A 25,034-nucleotide genomic window follows, 5' to 3' on the forward strand; every position below is an offset into this window, starting at 1 on the left:
TCCATTGGATAACCGCTCATTCTTCTAAACTCCAAAGAATATTGGCTTACATATTTATAGTCACTGCATTTTTTTGGAAACAATTTTGTGCGTGAATTGTATTGGCCACTTTGCTGACAGTCAGAACACAAAATATGTAATAAAACTGAACAGGGACAGTTCATGTCATGAACTCTGGATACCACAGCTATCATTCACTGGAAAGGCACAACTGTAGTCAGTCTAAGATTACGTGAGGAGATTTTGTGATGTTATCTTGCTGCTATTTGTTTCACAGAGTCAGTCACTAACACCTCTGTGTCACCTACGTACATGGAAAGATTTTCAATGATGTGATGAGTAAAAATTTCCCCACTCAACATATTATCAGCTTTAACCTCATTCGGCCCCTCAAGCCTGCTCCGCCATTTGATAAGATCTTGGCCTCAACTCTACTTTCCTGTCTAACACCCTTTGACACCCTATCTAACTCAGCCTTGAGTATATATTCAATAACCCTGCCTCCACTGCTCTCTGGGGAAGAGAGTTCCACAGTCAAATGGGTTAGTAATCATAGAATATCATGGAATTCCAGTATAAATTACAACACTATATAATACTGATGACATAGAAATCACAGAATCATAGAAATTTACAGCCTGGAAGGAGGACATCCGACTAGTAGTCATCCAGCATAATCCCACTTTCCGCTCTGGGTCCGTCGCCTTGTAGGTTTTGGCACTTCAAGTGCAAATACTTTTAAAATATTAAGAGGGTTTCTGCCTCTACCAGCCAAAAGTCACGACTCACGTTGAGTTGAGTGGACATTATGCTTTTGGGGAGCTTTGCCGGTCTTTCGTGTACCGAACAACATAGGATGAATTTCCCTTTTCACTGTTTTGTTAAGCTGCATTAAATCCACACAGATACAGAGAGTGCCGTTTGGTTCTGGAACTGGAACCATAGGCGAACACCACTCTGTTGGTTTCATGACTGGAGAAATGACTCCCATTGTGGTCATCTCTTCCAGCTGATTTTGTACTTGGTTCTTCAAGGGGTGTGGTATCTTTCTGGGTGTAAAGATACATACCTGGGTCTGGCATCTTTTAGTCTAATTTTGTACTCTGTCTTCAGCCTTTCTAGACCCAAAAACAGTTTGGGATAGACTGCTTGAAAGCAACTGTTTGACTTTGGCTGTTTGACTTCATCCACCTGTTTGAGTAGATGTAGGTCTAAGCATGTTTTTCTGCTTAACAGAGAAAATCCTTGGCTTTTTAAAATGTGTAGAGTTTCCATAATCTGCCCCACTTTATATTGGAGAGGTGCTTGATGCTTACCCTTCACCTTCTGTTGGATCTATCCTGGACCATACAACTGTGCGTCCACTGGTTGTAATCAATGTCTCGTCACCATGGCTCTCAGTCTAACAGAACTGTGAAGCTTGCACCTGTGTTCAATTTGAAATTAATAATATGTTCATTGACAGATGTCTTCCATCCAAAATCCTTGATTGGGGTCGTTAACTTCCCCTCGGAAGTCTCCTGGTTTATCTTTCAATGGAAGCTGTTCCACCTCGTTCACCGCTCTGTGTGCGAAGGCATTTTGTTTTGTAAATTTGAGAGAAGAGGTCTCGCTCTGGCACATCTTTCTGAAGTGGTCTTTCTTTTTACAATTAAAGCATTCCATTTTATTAGCAGGACACTGGCCATGTCTGTGGGTCTTTCTGGCTCCACAGCGCTGGTACAGTTTCCTGGTGTCTTGCACCCACTCAGCTGTGTGTACTTTCTTATCCGGAGATTGCTTTGCCATCCTGGGCTTCAGGAACTGGACAGACATCGGATTTTTTCTGATTCAAGGCCCCCCTCAGGCCATAGAATGGCTCTGTTTTGCCTTTGGACTTTGCCTGTCGCACCATCTGAATCGCCTTCTCGAGTGTGAGGTCTTCTTTTGACTGCAAAAGACCTGACAAGGACTTGTCAGCTATTCCCACTACTATTTGGTCCCTGATCAATTCAGACTTCCATTCTCTGTACTCGCAGCCCTCAGCTAATCTGTACAAATCATTAATGAAAGCATCCATGGATTCGCCTATCTTCCGAACTCTCTTATTAAACTTTAATTTTTCCAGGATCTTACTACTTCACAAAATAAAATATTTGTTAAATGCTTGTAACACGTCTTCAAATTTTTCTGCAGCTTCAATAGAACCTACGGAGTATAAAAGGGTATTAACTTGCTCAGCCTCTGATTTAGTGTGTAGCTGAGAAGCTATTCTAAATCTGAGAAACTTTTTTCTCCACATGGGCCAATTCTGTATTTGATTGGGTTCTTCCCAATTCTGGAAGCTTTCAGGCATCATGTGTTTCAAATCCATTCTTTGAGAGACTTTTTTTTAGGATGTTCCCCCTTCTTTAATAATTTTTTTTTTAGGCTTGCTTGTTTTAATGGAGGGTGTCCCCGCTACTTTCCAGAGTTCCTGCGCTTTTCGGGGATTTCCCGTTCTTTGCCCTCGCGGACAGGCCAAGTAAAGGATTTATTTTTTTTCTTTCTGTGCGTAGTGTGCCATTAGAAAATTACTTAAACCTTTTCAAAGCACTTGTTATCCAATCCCCAACTGTCTGTACCATGACTCACCCAATTGCTGGATTTTTCTCAAAGGCCACCATGCTTCTGTGGTGCAGCCTGTGCATCTGTGCGCTAACTAACCGACTATCCATGTTGGAGCAGCTCTGGACCACTTCACAGCCTCTTCTGAAGGTAAGTAGTCTTCTTCAGTCTTCTGGCTCTACTGTACTGGGCAAGTATTTTTCTTTAAATGTTTTCATGGTTTACCACTGCCACAATGTTGTGTATTGTTTTAACATAGATTGAGTGTTGTTCACAGAGTCTCAGGAGTCTTTGTAGGGCTAAAGAATAACTCGTTTATTATATACATATAGCTATTTACTCTCTCCACAAGCCTGTCTCGCCAGCACATCTCGTGCTGCTTCTAGCTTCTTCCAAGCCTAACACCCATGTGACTATTACATTGTCATCACTACAGTGGGAGGGGTTTACTCTCACTGTCTCAAACATTAACCCTTTCAGGCCCTTATACTATACCGATGGGTTCTGACCATGGAACTTGGGCTTGCGATACGGCTTTCCTGGATCAGGCTAGTACATTACTTCGGTTTTCTTTGTGCTGATCAAAAGGCTGAAGTTGTTGCATGCATTGAGTACAAAAGCAGGGAACCTTTAAAAAGCTCTGGTTAGGCCACAGCTAGAGTATTGCATCCAGTCCTGATCACCACACTTTAGGAAGCATGTGAGGGTCCTTGAGAGGGTGCAGAGGAGATTTACCAGAATGGTCCCAGGGATGGGGAATTTAGTTACAAGATTTGGTTGGAAAAGCTGGGGTTGCTCTCCCTGGAGCAAAGGAAATTGAGGGTAGATTTGATTTGTACAAGATTATGACAGGTTTAAATAAGTTAGGCAAGGAAAAATTGTTCCCATTAACTGATGGTGCAAGGACTAGGGGACACAGATTGAAGGTTTTGGGCAAGAGATGCAGGGGGAATATGAGGAAGAACTTTTTTACACAGCGAGTGGTAATGACCTGGAACTCGCTGACCACGCGAGTGGTGGAAGTGGAGACAGTCAATGATTTCAAACGGAAGTTAGACGCCCACTTGGTGATGGAGGGTGCCAACCATGAGGCAAACCATGACCAGCTTTCACAACAGCTCTTGTCTTGTACCTTAATAAGGGCATCGCAGCAACTTCATAAGGTCATAAGCCTGTTCGAAGCAATGAGTAAGACTTTGCAGGGATCGTTACTGGGGAAGACTGACGGCCAAACTCTCTTACACAGGCACAAAACTTTTCCCTTGACATTCAATGACATTATCATTGCTGAATCCCCCACCATCAGCATCCTGGGGGTTACCATTGACCAGAAACTTAACTGAAATGGCCATATAAACACAGTGGCAACAACAGCAGGTCAGTGGCTGAGACTTCTGCAGTGAGTAACTCACCTCCTGTCTCCCCAATGCCTGTCCACCATCTACAAGGCACAAGTTAAGAGTGTGTTGGAATACTGTCCACTTGCCTGGATGAGTGCAGCTCCAACAAGAGATTCAACACCATCCAAGATAAAGCATCCCACTTGTTCGGCACCCCATCCACCACCTTAAAAATTTACCCCATCCACCACCGATGCACAGTGGCAACAGTGTGTACCATCCACAAGATGCACTGCAGTATGTTGCCAAGGCTCCTTTTGATAGTATCTTCCAAACCCATGACCTCTAGCACCTTCAAGAACAAGGGCAGTAGATGCATGGGAACACCACCACCAGCAAGTTCCCCTCCAAGCCCCACACCATCCTGACTTGGAACTATATTGGCGTTCCTTCACTGTCGCTTGGTCAAAATCCTGGAACTCCCTTCCTCATAGCACTGTGGGTGTACCCGCACCAGATGGACTGCAGCGGTTCAAGAAGAAGATCTATCACCACCTTCTCAAGGGCAATTAGGGATGGGCAATAAATGTTGGCCTTGCCAGCGATGCCCACATCTCATGTATGAACAAATATGAACAGGTTTCCTCTGTGTCTGTCTGCAATGACCAATGTGGCTAACAATGATGCTCTTGTGTTCCATGAGAACTGAGAGGAATTCTGGACCAAGGTCACCATGCGCCAATGGCACAAGGCTCTTAAAAGGATAGGGCCCTGTGAGGTTGCCCCCTGTGAGAAGATGATCAATTCCTTCATATGTGGAAGTCAAGACTGATGCGAAGACAGAGGAAAGCCACGCCCTAAGATTGGTAATTCAATATTTATTTTGTACTTCTGATATTTTTGTGTACAAATTTGATTAAAAGGTTTCTTACACAGAATTACATAGAATTTACAGTACAGCAACAGGCCATTTGGCCCAACTGTGCTTATGTACCACACATGCCTCCTTCCACCCTACTACATCTAACTCTAACAACATATGCTTCTATTCTTTTCCCCCTCATGTGTTTATCGAGGTGCCCCTGTAGTGCATCATTTTTTGTTAATTCCTTGCCTTTCCTGAAATAAGTTAATTTCTCCACCCCCACTCCAATCCCCACCACCATCACTCCCTAAAGGTGATCTGACTTGCTCCGAGGTATAGATTCATGATGGGAACTTCCTGTCCTCTGATCACTCACCCAAATAACCCTTCCTTAGAAATGGGGGTGAGCATTGGTAGCCGAGGAGGGAAGCACCAAAGCTGAGACTGATCCTGTCCTTACCTGTAGCCCTTACTACCTCTCCCACCTCCTTAAAACCCAGCTCACATCTTGAAATTGAGGTAGTTAGGATACAGACCAGCCATGAATGGGAGAGCAAGTTCGATGGCCTGAATGGCTTCCTCCTGTTCCAAAGGGATCCTCCTAGTCACTGTGGCTCAGTACCACATTAGTCAGGACAGTTACCCACTACTCAAGGAGAAGTTGCATTGTCCTTTTTTTTGTCCCTTTCTATTTTGTATACAGATGTAAAACCTCACAAACTTGCCACATTCCGGAAGTTTCTATGGCTCTCGTGTGTTCTGGTAGAATCCAGCCTTTAATGAATACCAAAAACTGATTTTTGCAGTTTGCTGCTGCTTAATGTTCTGTTTTTGTGTAAAACTACAGCAGGCAAATTAAGAAGCAGTGTTGATGCTGATATTTTGAAATGTCTTACTTCCTGTGCCATGGTGTGTTAGCTGATGACCCTGATTTCCTCAGTGTTATAGGCAGCCCAGTGCAAACAAAGTTCAGCAAGTTTACATGTAAAATGGCGACTACACTTCAGAAGTACTTTATCAGCTGGAAACCACTTTAGGATGTCCTGACGTCATGAACAGCAGGATAGATATACAAATTCTTCCTTCTTTCTTTGAGAGTGCAATGGCCGATAAAAGGTTTTCTTAAAAAAAAAGTGTAAAGCCCACTTCAGTGCCTGTTAAAGTGTGCTTCAGAACTGGGACTGTGATTACTTAATTGACATTTAATTGTGAGGTTCCTGTCTATGGACATTGAGTCAAACAATGAGATGTTAGGACAGTTGATCAAAAGCTTGATCAGAGAGGTGGGGTCGAAGGAGGGTTTTAAAGAAGGAGGTGGGGGGTGGGGGGGGAGGGTGGAGAGGCAGAGAGGTTTAGGGAGGGAATTCCAGAGTGTTCCCCTTCAATGATAGAAGACACAGCCATCAATAGTATGTCGAAGGAAAGGGGGATACGCAAGAGACCAGACTTAGAGCAACAGAGAAATTGGTTAAGGTTAAGAGTTAAGTGCCTGCCCCCGTGGAATAGCTATGAGAGTCTGATGGAGTACCAAGGCAGGGGCTCCCCCCACTTTCTGGCCCGCAGCTGGGACCCCCGCCGCCTGAATAAAATCCGGACCAATATCTTCTTATGTGGCTTGGTGTCATATTTTGTTTTTTAATGCTCCTGTGAAGCGCCTTGGGATGTTTTATTATGTTAAAGGCGCTACATAAGTATAAGTTGTTGTTGTTTTAATGAATGTTAAAAATGTTGGAATATTATTCAATCAGCAGGAGACGTCGCACATTTCCCTGGAAACATTCCTCGCTTAATCTTCACCGCAAAAAAACAGATGAATGAGTCTTTCATCTGAATGCTATGTATTGAATCTGCTGCATTTATGTACACAAAAGAACAAAGAAAATTACAGCACAGGAACAGGCCCTTCGGCCCTCCAAGCCTGCGCCGATCCAGATCCTCTATCTAAACAGGTCGCCTATTTTCTAAGGGTCTGTATCTCTTTGCTTCCTGCCCATTCATGTATCTGTCTAGATACATCTTAAAAGACGCTATCGTGCCCGTGTCTACCACCTCCGCTGGCAACGCGTTCCAGGCACCCACCACCCTCTGCGTAAAGAACTTTCCACGCATATCCCCCTTAAACTTTTCCCCTCTCACTTTGAACTCGTGGCCCCTAGTAATTGAATCCCCTACTCTGGGAAAAAGCTTCTTGCTATCCACCCTGTCTATACCTCTCATGATTTTGTACACCTCAATCAGGTCCCCCCTCAACCTCCGTCTTTCTAATGAAAATAATCCTAATCTACTCAACCTCTCTTCATAGCTAGCGCCCTCCATACCAGGCAACATCCTGGTGAACCTCCTCTGCACCCTCTCCAAAGCATCCACATCCTTTTGGTAATGTGGCGACCAGAACTGTACGCAGTATTCCAAATGTGGCCGAACCAAAGTCCTATACAACTGTAACATGACCTGCCAACTCTTGTACTCAATACCCCGTCCGATGAAGGAAAGCATGCCGTATGCCTTCTTGACCACTCTATTGACCTGCGTTGCCACCTTCAGGGAACAATGGACCTGAACACCCAAATCTCTCTGCACATCAATTTTCCCCAGGACTTTTCCATTTACTGTATGGTTCACTCTTGAATTGGATCTTCCAAAATGCATCACCTCGCATTTGCCCTGATTGAACTCCATCTGCCATTTCTCTGCCCAACTCTCCAATCTATCTATATTCTGCGGTATTCTCTGACAGTCCCCTTCACTATCTGCTACTCCACCAATCTTAGTGTCGTCTGCAAACTTGCTAATCAGACCACCTATACTTTCCTCCAAATCATTTATGTATACCACAAACAACAGTGGTCCCAGCACGGATCCCTGTGGAACACCACTGGTCACACGTCTTCATTTTGAGAAACTCCCTTCTACTGCTACTCTCTGTCTCCTGTTGCCCAGCCAGTTCTTTATCCATCTAGCTAGTACACCCTGGACCCCATGCGACTTCACTTTCTCCATCAGCCTACCATGGGGAACCTTATCAAACGCCTTACTGAAGTCCATGTATATGACATCTACAGCCCTTCCCTCATCAATCAACTTTGTCACTTCCTCAAAGAATTCTATTAAGTTGTTAAGACATGACCTTCCCTGCACAAAACCATGTTGCCTATCACTGATAAGCCCATTTTCTTCCAAATGGGAATAGATCCTATCCCTCAGTATCTTCTCCAGCAGCTTCCCTACCACTGACATCAGGCTCACCGGTCTATAATTACCTGGATTATCCCTGCTACCCTTCTTAAACAAGGGGACAACATTAGCAATTCTCCAGTCCTCCGCGACCTCACCCGCGTTTATGGATACTGCAAAGATATCTGTTAAGGCCCCAGCTATTTCCTCTCTCGCTTCCCTCAGTAACCTGGGATAGATCCCATCCGGACCTGGGGACTTGTCCACCTTAATGCCTTTTAGAATACCCAACACTTCCTCCCTCCTTATGCCGACTTGACCTAGAGTAATCAAACATCTGTCCCTAACCTCAACATCCGTCATGTCCCTCTCCTCGGTGAATACCGATGCAAAGTACTCGTTTAAAATCTCACCCATTTTCTCTGACTCCACGTATAATTTTCCACCTTTGTCCTTGAGTGGGCCAATCCTTTCTCTGGTTACCCTCTTGCTCCTTATATATGAATAAAAGGCTTTGGGATTTTCCTTAACCCTGTTTGCTAAAGATATTTCATGACCCCTTTTAGCCCTCTTAATTCCTCGTTTCAGATTGGTCCTACATTGCCGATATTCTTTCAAAGCTTCGTCTTTCTTCAGCCTCCTAGACCTTATGTATGCTTCCTTTTTCCTCTTAGCTAGTCTCACAATTTCACCTGTCATCCATGGTTCCCTAATCTTGCCATTTCTATCCCTCATTTTCACAGGAACATGTCTCTCCTGAACGCTAATCAACCTCTCTTTAAAAGCCTCCCACATATCACATGTGGATTTACCTTCAAACAGCTGCTCCCAATCTACATTCCCCAGCTCCTGCCGAATTTTGGTATAGTTGGCCTTCCCCCAATTTAGCACTCTTCCTTTCGGACCACTCTCGTCTTTGTCCATGAGTATTCTAAAACTTACTGGAGTTGTGATCACTATTCCCAAAGTAGTCCCCTACTGAAACTTCAACCACCTGGCCGGGCTCATTCCCCAACTCCAGGTCCAGTATGGCCCCTTCCCGAGTTGGACTATTTACATACTGCTCTAGAAAACCCTCCTGGATGCTCCTTACAAATTCTGCTCCATCTAGACCTCTAACACTAAGTGAATCCCAGTCAATGTTGGGAAAATTAAAATCTCCTATCACCACCACCCTATTGCTCCTACATCTTTCCATAATCTGTTTACATATTTGTACCTCTATCTCACGCTCGCTGTTGGGAGGCCTGTAGTACAGCCCCAACGTTGTTACCGCACCCTTCCTATTTCTGAGTTCTGCCCATATTGCCTCACTGCTCGAGTCCTCCATAGTGCCCTCCTTCAGCACAGCTGTGATATCCTCTTTGACCAGTAATGCAACTCCTCAACCCCTTTTACCTCCCTCTCTATCCCGCCTGAAGCATCGATATCCTGGGATATTTAGTTGCCAAACGTGCCCTTCCCTCAACCAAGTCTCAGTAATAGCAATAACATCATACTCCCAGGTACTAATCCAAGCCCTAAGTTCATCTGCCTTACCTACTACACTTCTTGCATTAAAACAAATGCACCTCAGACCACCAGTCCCTTTGCGTTCATCATCTGCTCCCTGCCTACTCTTTCCCTTAGTCACGCTGACTTCATTATCTAATTCCTTACAGACTTTAGTTACTACCTCCTTACTGTCCATTGAACCTCCTCATTTGGTTCCCATCCCCCTGCCACATTAGTTTAAACCCTCCCCAACAGCGTTAGCAAAAGCACCCCCAAGGACATTGGTTCCAGTCCGGCCCAGGTGTAGACCGTCCAATTTGTAATAGTCCCACCTCCCCCAGAACCGGTCCCAATGTCCCAAAAATCTGAACCCCTCCTTCCTGCACCATCTCTCAAGCCACGCATTCATCCTGACTATTCTTTCATTTCTACTCTGACTATCACATGGCACTGGTCGCAATCTTGAGATTACTACCTCTGAGGTCCTACTTTTTAACTTGGCTCCTAACTCCCTAAATTCTGCTTGTAGGACCTCATCCCGTTTTTTACCTATATCATTGGTGCCTATGTGCACAACGACAACTGGCTGTTCACCCTCCCCCTTCAGAATGTTCTGCAGCCGATCTGAGACTTCCCTGACCCGTGCACCTGGGAGGCAACATACCATTCGGGAGTCTCGTTTTCGACCACAGAACCGCCTATCTACCGGTATACCTGTTTTGGAGGGAGATGACCGCAGGGGACACCTGCACTGCCTTCCTGCTCTTTCTCTGCCTTTTGGTCATTACAGATTGTGCATTGTACATAAGACACTCCTGAGAAATGATTGTTTCTCTTACGATGGGTAAAGTTGACCCTTAACTTCCTCACTAAGAATGTTGGCAAATGGCCTAGTCCCTCATCAGAGGACCAGCTGCCAGAAAATTGCCTGAGGTCACTCTCGATTCTCTCCTCCCCTCTAGAGAGGTGCCCTGGCCTGTGTTCAACGCTCACTCACAACGAAGTGGTTGCTATGGGAACCTGGCACTGCAAGGAATAGTGAGGCCCACGCTACTTGTCCCTTCCCAAATGTCATTTTCCACAGAGTTGTGCTCCCAGTATCTGCTGGAATGTGGGAAAAGAAAGAATCTTCCGATTTGCTTGGGAGACTTGCACTCAGTGCCATAGAAACCAGAATGGAGGCAGTGGCCCTGCGCCCGGTTATTGAGATTCCAAGTGTGCAGAGTCACCTGACTGGCTCTGGAAAGATGCTGGGACCCATGTGGTTGGTGAAGGTTGTCTCAGAAACATTTCCCAAAGGTCAACAGATTTTTGTGTTGCTGCGAAGAGAAGGAGCTAAATAAATTAAGGAAATGTGAGGGTTTTCCTAGAAACCTGGGTTGGAAAGTGATAGGAAGAAAAGAAAGAAAGCAAGAGAGAGAGAGAGGGAGAGGGAAAAATAGAGGACGGGGGAAGGAGAGAGGGTGGGGGAAAGAAAGGCGTGGAGGGAGAGGGAGAAAGAGACAGGAGTATGGAGGGAGAGAGGGAGGGGGAAAGAAAGGCGGAGAGGGAGAAAGAGACAGGAGTATGGAGATGGAGAGAGAGGGAGAAAGAGAGGGGGAGGAGAGAGAGGGGAGGGAGAGGGAGAGGTGGAGGGGAGTGGGGAGAGAGAAAGACGGGGAAGGAGAGAGGGAACTGGAGAAAGAGAATTGGGGGGAGAGAGGCGGAGACAGAGGGGGGAGAAAGAGAGGTGAGGGAAAGGAGAGAGAGGGGGGAGCTAGAAAAAGAAGAGTGGGGAGGAAGAGAGGGAGGAGATTGTGAGAGGAATTGGGGGGGAAAGGGAGGGAAAGGGGAGACAGGCTGGGAGAGTAAAGGGGGGGGGGAGAGAGTGGGAGAGGAGAAGAGAAAGAGAGGAGTGGGGGAAGAAGAAAGTGAGAGGAGTGAGAGAGTGGGGAGAGAGAGAGAAAGAGGAGTGGGATGAGAGGGGGGAGTACAGAATCAGTAAGGGGGGAGAGAGAGTGAAGAGTGGGAGGGCAAATGAGTGAGGGGGCAGAGAGAAAGAGTAGGAGGGAGAGAGAGGAGAGAGAGAACAGGGAGTGGGAGGGAGAGAGAGTGGGGGAGGAGTGCGAGGGAAGGAGAGAGAGGAAGGTCGGGAGGGAAGATAGAGAGAAGCCAGAAATGATCAGTTCTGCCCTTTAACCATTTGGCTATCACCTCCTTGGTACATTCTATGTCTTTTCCTGTGTGTGAGACTGTTGTTTGTGAGTACCTGTGGGTTGCTCCTGTCCTTTTCCCCCTTCACTTTCTTCTGTGTCTCACTGAAACAGTTTGACTGCTCACTATCTCATTGTGGGCTCTTGCTTTGCACAAATTGGCTGCCGCCTTTCCTACACTTCAACACTTCAGAAAGTGCTTGATTGGCTGCCAAGTGCTTTGGGTTGGTCCTGAGGTTGTGACAGGCACTATAAAAATGCAAGTTTGTTTGAATGATGCTGTCCAGGGATTCCTTCATTGCTGTTCCAAAACTAGGTGGTCAAGTGATGAGAGAGAGTGGGTGGATTACAGGATGAGTTTAGATTTGGAGACATGAAATAGATATAAATGATGAAAGACTGTCCATTAGGAGGGATAAAAAATAAACATGTTTAGAGCCATGACTCATTGACTAAACATCTTTAGCTCATAAAGTTGTCAACAACAATCATGTAATAGATGCACCTTGAGGGTATTTGATTATAAATTAGAACAAATTACCCCAACTTACACAGATCTGTGTAATCACATTTGGAATAATAAGGTAAATTTGACCCAGTTCCACAAGTCAAACAGCCTGTCACATGCCCTAAGTTCAAGGATTGACACCAATCCCGGGATAAGATGATTAATACCATCTCAATAAATATCTTTTAAAAAAAAAAAACAGGCAGAGAATCCTGGTTAGAAATAGAATCAGATCGCCAACTCTGGGTCTTCAACATCAGTCCCGTCACTCCACAGGTTGCAGCATGTTATTAAGCTTTCACACCCAGTCAGAAAACAGCCAGATTAACCACTCTAGTAACCCCAGAATGAAATAGACCAAACCAGATATCTTTAGACAACAACAAATTAATTATATATTTAAAAAAACTAAATCTTAATCACTATTAAGATAAACCTATGTCTTATAACTTCTTATTATAATCTAACTTCCCCCATTCACACACATACACTCAAAAACTAACAGTTAACTGGTTTTAAAAATTGAGTTTTAAAAAAATTAGCTGTCTCTTGAGAATAAATAAAACAAGTAAGTATTTTGTAGGTTACGTTCCTGGTGGGTGAGGTTGTCTAATGTGAAAATAATCTATGGTCACTCAAAGTCTTCATCCGGATTTGATGAAAATAGTCCTTCAGTAGATAGGCATTCAACTCTTCGGCTGCAGTAGGCATTAAACAGTTCCTTGAATGAAGAGCACAGCAATACAAATAATTTCATGAAAAGAAAGGCTTTTCTTCTTTACTCAGGGAATTAACTTGGCTTGTAGCTCCTTGTAGAATTTTTCTGAGAGAGAATAAAACAGCTCCTTTTCTTCAGTACACCTCGCTGGAAAATCTCTCCAAACTAACTGGTTTCAGCTGATTTCTGCCAGTTCCCTGCACAGTCAAAGTGGAAACATCATACCATGTAACCTCTCTCTCTCCTGCTGTTGCCCCTGGTAACAAAAATGCAGTTGCTGCAAATAGTGTCTCAGAACATTCTCTCCCTTAAAGGTGCACTATTTTTTAACAGAGTGTTAAAGGCACACATACTGTTTTTAAACCGAGGAGGAAAATAATTACAGGTCCATGACAACATGAACTCTCACTTCAAACTGCCCCACATGTTCAAACAGACTGTTTTTCACCCCATCTCCAATATTTTTAGAATTAATAAATTGAAGTGTTCAAACATAATGATAAAAAAAAAACACAGCATTTTAAAGAAAAAAGATTTGTCTCCCAGGGCTGCTCCTGTGTCCTTGAAATAAAACTTTAATTCCTGGAAATGCCTGGACAATTCTAGAAGGTTGGCAACCCTTGCATTAAGAGCTGTAAAGGCCAGAGCCAAAAAGGTTAACCAGAGCCAGTGTGAAGCAAGAGCCTTGGTTGTTGGCAAGGAAATCAATTAGAATGACATATATAAGGTGGGATGTAAAAGCAGACGGCTGTCCTGGAGTTTTACATCCTCTTAATTTGGTAGCAGGTGTTGGGGGCACAGTGGGAAGGGTCGGGACGTGGTGGGAAAGGTCGGAGGGCGCGGGGGCAAGAGGTGGTGGGAGGGGCTGTTGGAGCTATTAGATTAGTTCCACTCCCCACTGCTTTTCCTCCGTAACCAACAAATTTTTCCTTTTCATGTCTTAAAGTGGATGTAACAAAGGTTCTGTAGTCTGATTCCTGGGATGAGGGGATTATCCTATCAGCAGAGATTGAATAGACTAGGCTCATATTTCCTAGAATTTAAAAGAATGAGAGGTGATCTCATTAAAGCATATAAAATTGGGAAGGGTTTTGACAGGGTAGATACTGGGAAGATGTTTCCCCTGAGTGGGGAATCTAGAACACGGGCTCGCAGTTTCAATAGAAGTGATCGGTCTTTTCAGACTGAGAGGAGGAGAGATTTCTTCACTCAGAGGGTTGTGAATCTTTGGATTTCTCTACTGCAGAGAGCTGTGGGTGCTCAGTCGTTGAGTATATTCAAGACAGATCTGTGCCTTCTAGTTACTGAGCTCCCTGCTAATGTTTCTCTTTATTTACTCTATCAAAATTCCTCAGAAATACACAGGAATCCCAAAACAGCAAAAAGAAAGATCCGCATTTATATAGCACCTTTCATGACCCCAGGATGTCTCAAAGTGCCTAATAGCCAATGAAGGACATTTGAAGGGCAGTTAATTTTGTAATATAGGAAACATCATGGCCACTTTGTGCACAGCAAGCTCCCACAAGATAAATGACCAGATCATATGCTTTTTTATATTAGGTGAGGGTTAAATATTGGCCAGGACACTAGGGAGAATGCCCCTGCTCCTCTTCGAAATAGGATCTTTTTTTTTTTAGAATTAGAACATTACAGCGCAGTACAGGCCCTTCGGCCCTCGATGTTGCGCCGACCTGTGAAACCATCTGACCTACACTATTCCATTTTCATCCATATGTCTATCCAATGACCACTTAAATGCCCTTAAAGTTGGCGAGTCTACTACTGCTGCAGGAAGGGCGTTCCACACCCCTACTACTCTCTGAGTAAAGAAACTACCTCTGACATCTGTCCTATATCTATCACATATATATCTCTTCTCCAACATACTGGTCAAGAAAGTTCTCCTGAACACATTTTAGAAATCTCTCCCCTTCCTTAGCTTTTATTCTAATATTATCCTAATCAATATTTGGGTAATTAAATTCCGCCACTATCACCACTCTAAAGTTCTTGCACATCTCTGATTTCTGGAAGATTTGCTCCCCTATCTCTTTTTCTCAGTATTTGGAGGCCTATAGAATAACCCAATAGCATGATCATACCCTGTTGGCTTTTCAATTCTAACCAAATGGGTTCCATCTTTGCCTCCTCAAGGACATCCTCCTTTTCCAACACTGCAATGTCTTTCCTAATCAATACTGTCACCCTACTTCCCTTTTACCCTTCCCTTTCTTTTCTGAACACTTTGCATCCATGAATATTAAGCGCCCAGTCCTCACCATTTTTAAGCCACATTTCCATTATTGCCACTACATCATAATCCCACATGCGCTTATTTGCACTTGTAGCTCACTAACCTTATTCACCACACTTTGTGCATTTACATACATGCATGCATTCCAAACCTGTCCTTGTAGTCCTTCTTAGTCTGCTTCTATCTAATATGGTATTACTTCCTTCTCCAGTACTATCCAACACTCTCATACCTTTATGCACCTTATTCCTCTTTTCTACTTCTATATGCTGGTGCCCACCCCCCTGCCAATTTAGTTTAAACCCTCTCAACCACACTAGTAAATCTCCCAGTGAGGAGAATGGTCACAGTCCTGTTGAGGTGCAACCTGTCCCTTTTGAATCGGTGCCTCCTACACCAGATCTGGTCCCAATGACCCAAGAATCTGAAGCCCTCCCTCCTGTACCATGCTTCAAGCCATGCACTGATCCTCCCTATCTTCCTATTTCTACTCTCGCTAGCACGTGACACTGGAAGTAATCCAGAGATTACTAGCTTCGAGTTTCTACTTTTTAATCTTCCTCCCTAGCTCCTCAAAATCTGACTGTAGGACCTCAATGCTTGCTCTATATCGTTGCCACAACTTCTGGCTCATTCCCTTCCTCCTGCAGAATATTCTGCACTCTGTCGGTGATATCCTTTACCCTGGCCCCAGGGAGGCAACACACCATGCAGGATTCACAATGACAACTGCAGAAATGCCTGTTTGTCCCTCCAATTATGGAAACTCCTTTAACGACTGCATATCTACTCTTTGCTATTCCCTCTTGTTCAGTCCCTTGCCCATTGATGCCATGGTCTGGACTGCACTCCTTCAAGGTGCTGCCACTCCCAGCAGCACATTCAACTAGATATAAAATAAAAACAGAGATGAAGAAATCTATTATGTCCACCTAAAGAGATGAAGGTTCAATGTCTCAACCGAAAAATGGTATCTCCGACAGTGCAGCAGTCGCTCAGTACTGCACTGCAGCGTCAGCCTGGATTATGGGCTCAAATCCACAAAGTGGGACTTGAACCCAAAACATTCTGACTCATGTGTGGGACTCCTTTTTCATTCAAATTTGTCTCGTTACTTTAATCAACAGAGTACACACATTCAATTGTAACAATGCAGGATACGGTCTTTATTGAGAGACCATATTCACAATTCCTGTATGAGTTTTTCTTTTAATTTATTCATTCATGGGATATGGGCGTCACTGGCCAGGCCAGCATTTATTGCCTATCCCTAATTGCCCTTGAGAAGGTGGTGGTGAGCTGCCTTCTTGAACCGCTGCAGTCCGTGTGGGGTAGGTAGACCCACAGTGCTGTTAGGAAGGCAGTTCCAGGATTTTGACCCAGCGACAGTGAAGGAACGGCGATATAGTTCCAAGTCAGGATGGTGTGTGGCTTGGAGGGGAACTTGCAGATTAAAGCCTGGCTCGGGTATAAAATTAAAACCCGACCCAACCACAGCCAACCCGAACCTGACCCGGGCCCGAGTCCTTCAATTTTTTTCTTGTCCGAAAATATCAGACACTGACCTAAAAATATCAAACATGTTATTAGTACAGAAAAGAAATCGCATCAAAACATAGATTAAAAAGAAAACAATATGAAACAAACCCCGGCCACAGCCAACCCCAACCCGAACCTGACCCAACCCGAGCCCGAATGTTGCACACAGAAAATAGACCCAACCCGATAGATGTAGTCAGCTTTGGGTCAGATAGCTATGCTTTATTGCAGATGGTGGTGTTCCCATGTCCTTCTAGGTGGTAGTGGTCATGGGTTTGGACGGTGCTGTCGAAGGAGCCTTGGCGAGTTGCTACAATGCATTCTTGTAGATGGTACACACTGACGCCACTGTGTGTCGGTGGTGGAGGGAGTGAATGTTAAAGGTTGGGGTGCCAATCAAGTGGGCGGTTTTGTCCTGGATGTATCGAGCTTCTTGAGTGTTGTTGGAACTGCACCCATCAGGTGAATGGAGAGTGTTCCATCACACTCCTGACTTGTGCCTTGTAGATGGTGGACAGGAATTGGAGAGACAGAAAGTGAGTTACTCACCGCAGAATTCCCAGCCTCTGACCTGCTCTTGTAGCCTCGGTATTGATGTGGTTGGTCCAGTTCAGTTTCTGGTCAATGGCGACACCTAGGATGTTGATAGTGGGGGATTCAGTGATGATAATGCCATTGAATGTCAAGGGGAGATGGTTAGATTCTGTCTTGTTTGAGATGGTCATTACCTGGCACTTGTGTGGTGCGAATGTTACTTGCCACTTATCAGCCCAAGCCTGAATGTTGTCCAGGTCTTGCTACATTTCAACATGGACTGCTTCAGTATCTGAGGAGTTGTGAATGGTGCTGAACATTGTACAATCATCAGCGAACATCCCCACTTCTGACCTTATGATTGAAGGAAGGTCATTGATGAAGCAGCTGAAGATGGTTGGGCCTAGGACACTACCCTGAGGAAGTCCTGCAGTGATGTCCTGGAGCTCAGATGATTGACCTCCAACAACCACAGCAATCTTCCTTTGCGCTAGGTATGACTCCAACCAACGGAGAGTTTTTCCCCTGATTCCCATTGACTCCAGTTTTGCTAGGGCTCCTTGATGCCATACTCAGTCAAATGCTGCCTTGATGTCAAGGGCAGTCACTCACACCTCAGTTCTGGATTTCAGCTCTTTTGTCCATGTTTGGACAAAGGCTGTAATGAGGTCAGGAACTGAGTGGGCGTGGCGGAACCCAAACTGAGCGTCGGTGCGCAGGTTATTGCTGAGCAAGTGCAACTCGATAGCACTGTCAGCAACACATCCATCACTGTTATATATTGCTTCACTCACACTTATATACCACTTTTACCTTTGATCACTACATTCCATGCATATCACTGATAAATAAAAGTGAAGCAAAGATACATAAAAGTGGCAACAGAATCCCCAGTGAAAATGTATTTATCTCTTCTGATATGAACCAATCATTTTATTACCATGGTTATATTGTCACAAATGTACAGAACAGGCTGGATGGACCAGAGGCTCATTTCCTGTCAGTTATTTTTCCATATGTCCCTCTGTAAACATCATCTATTTGCTTGTCATTTTGTAATTATGGTTGATAACTTTTGGCTGAGTGAATTGAACACCTTTCCCTGCTGTTTGAGATTCGTGCATCATAAAAGTTAAGGTGGATTTCTGTTCATTAAGCGCTGATGTCATGGTTTCTAAGCTGAGATTCCTTATAAGGATCATTGTGAAATGTGATATGCAAGAAGCCGGAAGTTGTGCTAAAACCTTCAACAGAGGAGAACTGAAGTTGAAATGTGAAACCAAGATTTAAAATGTAACAGCGGCGTCTGTATTTCAACAACAATTTTGAAATGCTTTCGGACGTCTCGAGGATGCTTTAGAAAAGTTGCGCTTTTTATGTGAAAATTGCCTGAAAGGCTGGTGGAAACAGATTCAGTTGTAATGTTTGAAAGTGAGTTGGATAAATACCTGAAAAGGAAAAATTTTCAGGGCGATGAGGAAAGATCAGGGGAGTGGGAGTAATCGGATAGCTCTTTCAAAGAACCAGCACAAGCAAAAGGGCCAAGTGGCTGTACTGCATGATGCAGTGATTCTATGATGTCTCAAACATAACTGATCAGAAATTAGAGTGCTCAATGATTCATTAGGCATTCAGATTTTAGGGTGAGCAATTGGATTATACCAGTGCCACTGTTAGCGAATAAGCACCTTGTTTTACTATAGCAGTATAGGCTCACTACAATCCCTATAATTTGTGAAATAAATTGTTGGATGCTCCAAGTTTGTTTTCTATTGACTTCAATCAATCGGGCTGCGATTCGCTATGAGCTCACTTTATGTTATTGGCTTACACCGATTTTACCCCCATTGGGTTTAGTGATGTGGAAAAGTCTTGCATTGACACTGCAGTACAGTATTGAGGATCACTAAAAACAACAGATTATCTGATCATTTAGCACAGTACTGTTTGTGGGAGCTTGCACTGCACAAATTGGCTGCTGTGTTTCCTACTTTGCAAGAGTGACTACACTTCATCAAAGCGCTTCATTGGCTGTAAATAGGTCGTGAAAGGAACGATGTAAATACAAGTATTTTCTGTTTGCTGGAAAAGACCCATTTCAACCCCATAAACCCTGTTAAGGAGCTCGCTAGAGGGCTGGCGGGGGGTGGGGATGGGGGTGGCGGTTCCGCATGGCAATTTTCAATGGTGATTTAATTGAGTCGGGCCAGCCTGGTGCGCGATGATGCACAGCTCTCAGGCTCACAGCAGCATGGCGGGAACATTAATTCTGCACGATGAAATGTTTCGGGTCCACAGGGATCTCTTGACCAGGTCAAGCACAGGACGTTTGTTCTTCATTCTGGAAGTGCTGCCTTACCTCTTTATTTCGCTGACCCTTCCAGGAGCTGTTTGCTCTCTGTGGCGAGGCAGTAGCAGGCCCCATCATGGCTGCTGCCTGCCTTTGCCGTTCACATTCTGTAGGCAGTGCCCAACTCCTCAGACGCTCAGTGACACTAGTTGGGCACTGAGTTCGCCTCCTGCCCAATTAGGGTATTAACATTTGGAGACCACATCGCATGGGGTCGAGACCCGGAAATCATCCAGGCATTAGATTTTCATTCCCTTTTGAAAATTCACTCCCAAGGCAGCGAGGAACAGACCAAATTACAGACCACTCAGTCTAACCTCAGTAGTGGGCAAATTATTGGAATCTATTCTGAGAGGCAAGATAAACTGTCACTTAGGAAGGGACAGATGAATCAAGGATAGTCAGCATAGATTTGTTAAGGGAAGATCTTGTCTGACCAACTTGCTGGAATTTTTTGAAGAAGTTACAAGATAGAAGCAAAATACTGCAGATACTGGAAATCTGAAACAAAAAGAAAAAGTGCTGAAAATACTCAGCAGGTCTGGCAGCATCTGTGGAGAGAGAAGCAGAGTTAACATTTCAGGTCAGTGACCCTTCATCAGAACTGAAATGTTAACTTTGCTTCTCTCTCCACAGATGCTGCCAGACCTGCTGAATATTTCCAGCACTTTTTCTTTTTGTACAAGGAAGATAGATTAGGGTAGTGCAGTTGATATGGTCCACATGGATTTTAGCAAGGCTTTTGACAAAGTCTCACATGACACACTGATTAAAACAATAAAATCCCATGGGATCCAGGGAAATGCAGCAAGGTGGATACAAAATTGGCTCAGTGGCAGGAAACAAAGGGTAATTGTTGACGGGTGTTTTTGCGACTGGAGGGCTGTTTCCAGTGGTGTTCCGCAGGGCTCAGTACAGGGTCCCCTGCTTTTTGTGGTGTATAATAACGATTTGGACGTAAATGTAGGAGGCATGATCAATAGGTTTGTAGACAACACAGAGATTGGCCGTGTGGTAGATAGCGAGGAGGATAGCTGTAGGCTGCAGGAAGATATTGATGGTCTGGTCAGATGGGCAGAAAAGTGGCAAATGGAATTCAATCTGGAGAAGTGTGAGGTGATGCATTTGGGGAGGTTAAACAAGGCAAAGGAATACATGATTAATGGGAAAATACTGAGAAGTGTAGAAGAAGTGAGGGACCTTGGAGTGAATGTCCACAAATCCCCGAAGGTAGCAGGACAGGTCAATAAGGCGGTTAAGAAGGCATATGGAATCCTTTCCTTTATTAGCCGAGGTATAGAATATAAGAGCAGGGAAGTTATGCTGGAACTGTATAAATCATTGGGTTAGGCCACAACTTGAGTACTGGTGCAGTTCTGGTCACCTCATTACAGAAAGGATGTAATTGTACCAGAGAGGGTACAGAGGAGATTTATGAGGATGTTGCCAGGACTGGAAAAATGCAGCTATGAGGAAAGATTGGAGAGGCTGAGGTTGTTCTCCTTGGAACAGAGAAGGCTGAGGGGGAGATCTGAATGAGTTGTACAAAATTGTGAGGGCCTGGATAGAGTGGAGGTGAAGGTCTATTCACCTTAGCAGAGAGGTCAGTGATGAGGGGGCATAGATTTAAAGTGATTGCTCGACGGATTAGAGGGGAGATGAGGAAAAACATTTTCACCCAGAGGGTGTTGGGGGTCTGGAACTCACTGCCTGAAAGGGTAGTTGAGGCAGAGAGCCTCAACTCATTCAAAAGGAGTCTGGATATGTACCTCAAGTGCCGTAATCTGCAGGGCTACAGACCAAATGCTGGAAGGTGGGATTAGAATGGATGGAACATTTTTCGGCCAGCACAGACACAATGGGCCAAGTGGCCTCTTTCTGTGCCATAAACATTCTATGATCCTATCAGGATATGACCACCAACCTCCTGGAATTGCTGTTGTTTGGACCTGAAATGCCTCCTTTCCTTTTACTACCGACATTCCTTATCTTTTAAGCAGAGTTTTGTTTCCCAGTCATTTCTGGGATCTGGTGTTGAGACACGATTTAGCCTCGAGGTAAACACGCCCTATAATACATCTGCCAACCATAACTGTCTGCTCAGCGGCTTTCCCCTTGCTGAATCAAGTTCTCCTTCATTAGTAGCTTCAGCAGAACTCACAGCAAGTATCACAGTCGGGTTTACAAGAAGTCAATATTAACAAAGGATTGAAGTAAACCTGTTCAAGTTTATAACTCAGGGCTTTTTCTTTAAATGGCTGAAATTGAATGACTCACAGACACAGATGAACAAAGAATGCTGTGTATTTACAAATGCTGCTGTGAAAGCTTTCAGCATGTTTTTCTCTCACCGGTGATCAATCTCGGTCTGCAAGAAGCTTAGATAGAAATGCCGGTGGTCATCAAGTAAGTTTTTGGGTTCCGGTTTCTCTCCTGTTCTTCTGGGGGTTGGGGGGAGGAAAGTTTTCATTCTGTTTTCTACATTTAAGCAGAAGCTGACTAAGTACATGAACGAGAAAGGAATTGAAGTATAGCCTGGAGAAAAGTGAATGCAGTGGGAGAAGGTTTGCATGGAGTGTAAACATTAGATAGAGCAGGATATAAATACTCTGTAAAATAGTAGTGGCAGTTGAAAGGAGGATGTATAGATGTGAGCGTGAACTGATAAGGGGAACCATTAAAGCTTTGGTCAAAGACTTGTTCAGTTAGATAGTGTGCTCTGCATCAAAGGAATGAAGTTTCACTGTTAGTGGAGTTTCTGATTTGTGTTGACTGTGCTATTTGTTGTAGCTGTTTTTCTGACCTGGCTGTCTTAAATGGTGGGTGAAATTAATTGCTCATTTGAAATCTTGCGGATTCCTGATTTACCCCTGCCTAGAATCAAATTGTTTTCGAGAGTCTGCATTAAGTGCTGCTGGAGAACGCAGAGTGTGAAGAAGGGAGTTTGGTAAGTGAGTGGATTTTAAGGGTTAATCGCTCTTTAGTCTAGTTTTTATTTTGTTTACATTTAACAATTAACTGAAATTAATGTTTAAGTTATAAGGTGAATTAGGTTTCTTGCAGTTTTAAACGGGGTAAACTAGCTCTCTGAGAGTAGCTGTAGCTTGTTAATTAGGTAGCTAGCTTAAACTGGTTTCTGAGCTCTAGCGGAGCTCTAGCAAAGCTGACACATCATTGTTTTCAGAGAGTACAAATTCAGGGGACTCTCAGTGCTGCTTGTCTGCACTGAGTGCTGCTGGAAGGCACAGAGTGTGAAGGAGCGAGTTTGGTAAAGAGGGGAACTATAAATTAATTAAGAGAAAATAAATGTAATTAAATTAACACAATAAGGATGGCAGGACAGTTGATGTGTCACGGCTGCAGTATGTGGGAGCTCCTGGATGTCATGGCAATCCATGGTAACCACGTCTGTAGTAAGCATCTGCGGTTTGAGGAGCTTCGACTCACAGTCATTGAGCTGGAGTCCAAGCTTCAGACACTGAAATGCATCAGGGGGAATGTTACCTGGAAACTTTCTTCCAGAAGGCAGTCACATCCCTTAGGATAGGGCCATCTGTTTTGGTCAGTGGTTAGGGACAGGAGGGTGTGACTGCGAGTCAGGCAGGTAAGGGGATCAAGAAGGTTGAAGTGGAGGACCATCAGCCCCTGCAATTGAACAATAAGAGCGAGGGCTGTAATGTGGATGAGCTGACTGGCCATGGCACCATGGTATAGGAAGCCGTTCAAGTGGGGGGAGCAAAAAGGAAAATAGTGGTTGTAGGGAACAGTATAGTGAGGGGGATTGATACTGTTCTCTGCAGCAAAGAGCGAGAGTCCAGAAGGCTGTGTTGCCTGCCCGGTGCCAAGGTTTGGGACATCTGCTCAGGGCTGGAAAAGAACTTACAGTGGGAGGGGGAGGATCCAGTCGTCGTGGTCCATGTAGGTATCAGCGACATAGGCAGGACAAGGAAAGAGGTTTTGCATAGTCAGTATGAGGAGCTAAGCACCAAATTAAGAAGCAGAACCTCAAAGGTGGTAATCTCTGGATTATTACCTGAGCCATGTGCAAATTGGAGAAGGGCAAATAAGGTTAGAGAAATGAATGTGTGGCTCAAAGACTGGTGTGGTAGAAGTGGGTTCCAGTTCGCGGGCCACTGGTACCAGTACTGGGGAAAGTGGGAGCTGTACTGTTGGGACGGTCTACACCTGAACCGTGCTGGGATCAGTGTTCTAGTGAGCCGCATAACTAGAGAAGAAGAGAGGGTTTTAAACTAAATAGTAGGGGCAAGGGATCACATTTGGGAAGATATGGTAAATCAAAGAGTAGAGACAAGGCAAGAGAGAAAGGTGTTAATAAGGGAAAAGATAAACAGAGCGTGACAGGAAGCGATTACAAATCTGAGAGTAAATCAGGAGACAAGGGTAGAGGTTACAAAAATAATAAAAGGACAAAACTAAAGGCTCTGTATCTGAATGAACATAGCATTCAAAATAAAACAGGTGAACTGAGCACAAATAGAAATAAATAAGTACAATCTGATAGCCATTACAGAGAAATGGCTGCAAGATGACATAGATTGGAACCTGAATATTGAAGGGTACATTTAGGAAGGACAGGAAGCTAGGAAAAGGTGGAGGGGTAGCTCTGTTAATTAATGATGATGGTATTAGCACAATCGAGAGGGGTGACCTAAGTACAGGAAACCAGGATGTAGGAGTGGTTTGGGTCGAGATGAGAAATGATAAAAGCAACAATTCACTTGTGGGAGTGATGTACAGGCCCCCTAATAGTAACCACACTGTAGGATGGGGAATAAAGGAATAAATAATGGGTGCTTATCACAAAGGTACGGCAATAATCATGGGGGATTTTAATCTATATATAGATTGGAAACATCTCATGGGCAAAGGTAGCTTAGATGAAGAGTTCATAGAATGTTTTCAGGATAGTTTCTTAGAATAGCACATTCTGGAGCCAATCAGAGAGCATGCTATACCAGAGATAGGATTAATTAATGACCTCATAGTGATGGTGCCCCTAGGCAGCAGCGGTCATAATATGATTCAATTTTACATTCAGTTTGAGGGAGAGCGAGTGGGTCCAAGACTTGTATTTTAAACTTAAATAAGGGCAATTATGAGGGCATGAAAGCAGAGCTAGCAAAGTGAACTGGCAAATTAGGTTAAGAGATAGGACAATAGAGATGCAGTGGCAGACATTTAAGGGGATATTTCAGAATACACAGAATAGAGACATTTCAATGAGAAAGAAAAATTCCAAGGGAAGTACTCACTATCCGTGGTTGACTAAAAAAGTTAAAGATAGTATCAAATTTAAAGAAAAGGCATATAATTGCACTAAGCTGGGTGACAGGTCAGAAGAGTGGATAGAATATAAAAAGCAGCAAAGAATAACTAAAAGATGAATAAGGTTGGAAAATTAGAGTACGAGAGAAAGTTGGTGAGAAATATAAAGAGTTTCTACAGATATTTTAAAA

The 25,034-nt window shown here is 44.1% G+C and overlaps 1 protein-coding gene across 7 annotated transcripts in view; it reads left to right on the forward strand.

The window, feature by feature from the left end:
• LOC137373579 (ovarian cancer G-protein coupled receptor 1-like) overlaps positions 1-25,034 on the forward strand; it is a 98,223-nt gene that overhangs the window by 12,213 nt on the left and 60,976 nt on the right. For 2 of the 7 annotated variants that reach the window (XM_068038554.1, XM_068038547.1), the window contains exon 2: positions 4,630-4,792. The exons of 1 other annotated variant lie outside the window; for it this stretch is intronic. The gene's annotated coding sequence lies outside the window, so the exon portion shown is untranslated. Of the gene's footprint in view, positions 1-4,629; positions 4,793-6,539; positions 6,759-21,689; positions 21,964-22,458; positions 22,505-25,034 lie in introns of those variants that run through there. 4 more of the 7 variants (XM_068038549.1, XM_068038548.1, XM_068038550.1 and 1 more) reach the window with 4 other exon arrangements.

Source organism: Heterodontus francisci, chromosome 9 (genome assembly GCF_036365525.1).
Source record: "Heterodontus francisci isolate sHetFra1 chromosome 9, sHetFra1.hap1, whole genome shotgun sequence".
Lineage (NCBI taxonomy): Eukaryota > Metazoa > Chordata > Chondrichthyes > Heterodontiformes > Heterodontidae > Heterodontus > Heterodontus francisci.